The sequence below is a fragment of the Colobus angolensis genome, unplaced genomic scaffold, assembly GCF_000951035.1.
Source record: "Colobus angolensis palliatus isolate OR3802 unplaced genomic scaffold, Cang.pa_1.0 Scaffold270, whole genome shotgun sequence".
NCBI lineage: Eukaryota > Metazoa > Chordata > Mammalia > Primates > Cercopithecidae > Colobus > Colobus angolensis.
This window is the reverse complement of record NW_012115933.1, coordinates 559,121-559,710: the sequence shown is the minus strand read 5'-3', so window position 1 is coordinate 559,710 and position 590 is coordinate 559,121. Positions and strand designations below refer to the sequence as shown.

The 590-nt window shown below is 48.5% G+C and overlaps 1 protein-coding gene across 1 annotated transcript in view; it reads right to left on the bottom strand.

Moving 5' to 3' along the window:
• Positions 1-590, bottom strand: part of CPEB3 (cytoplasmic polyadenylation element binding protein 3) — a 206,665-nt gene that overhangs the window by 180,510 nt on the left and 25,565 nt on the right. The gene's annotated exons all lie outside the window — the stretch shown is intronic.

Here is a 590-nt window from a genome sequence, read left to right as displayed (position 1 = left end):
CAAGCGATTCTCCTGCCTCAGCCTCCCAAGTAGCTGGGACTACAGGCATGCACCACCACGCGCAGCTAATTTTTGTATTTTTAGCAGAGACGGGGTTTCACCATGTTGGCCAGGATGGTCTCCATCTCCTGACATCATGATCCGCCCACCTCAGCCTCCCAAAGTGTTGGGATTACAGGCGTGAGCCACCGCACCCAGCTGATTTTTTTTTTTAATAAACAAAGATATCAGATACTCTCCAAATCCTATGAAACCTGAACTAGAACATCAGAATAAAAATCATTTTAAAAAATATATTTTGGTGGCTGGGAGCGGTGGCTCATGCCTGTAATCCCAGCACTTTGGGAGGCCGAGGAGCACGGATCACAAAGTCAAGAGACAAGATCATCCTGGCCAACACGGTGAAACCCCATCTCTACTAAAAACACAAAAATTAGCTGGGCGTGGTGGCACATGCCTGTAGTCCGAGCTACTCAGGCGGCTGAGGCAAGAGAATTACTTCAAACTGGGAGGCGGAGGTTGCAGTAAGCCGAGATCATGCCACTGCACTCCAGCCTGGTGACACAGCAAGACTCTGTCTCAAAAAAAAA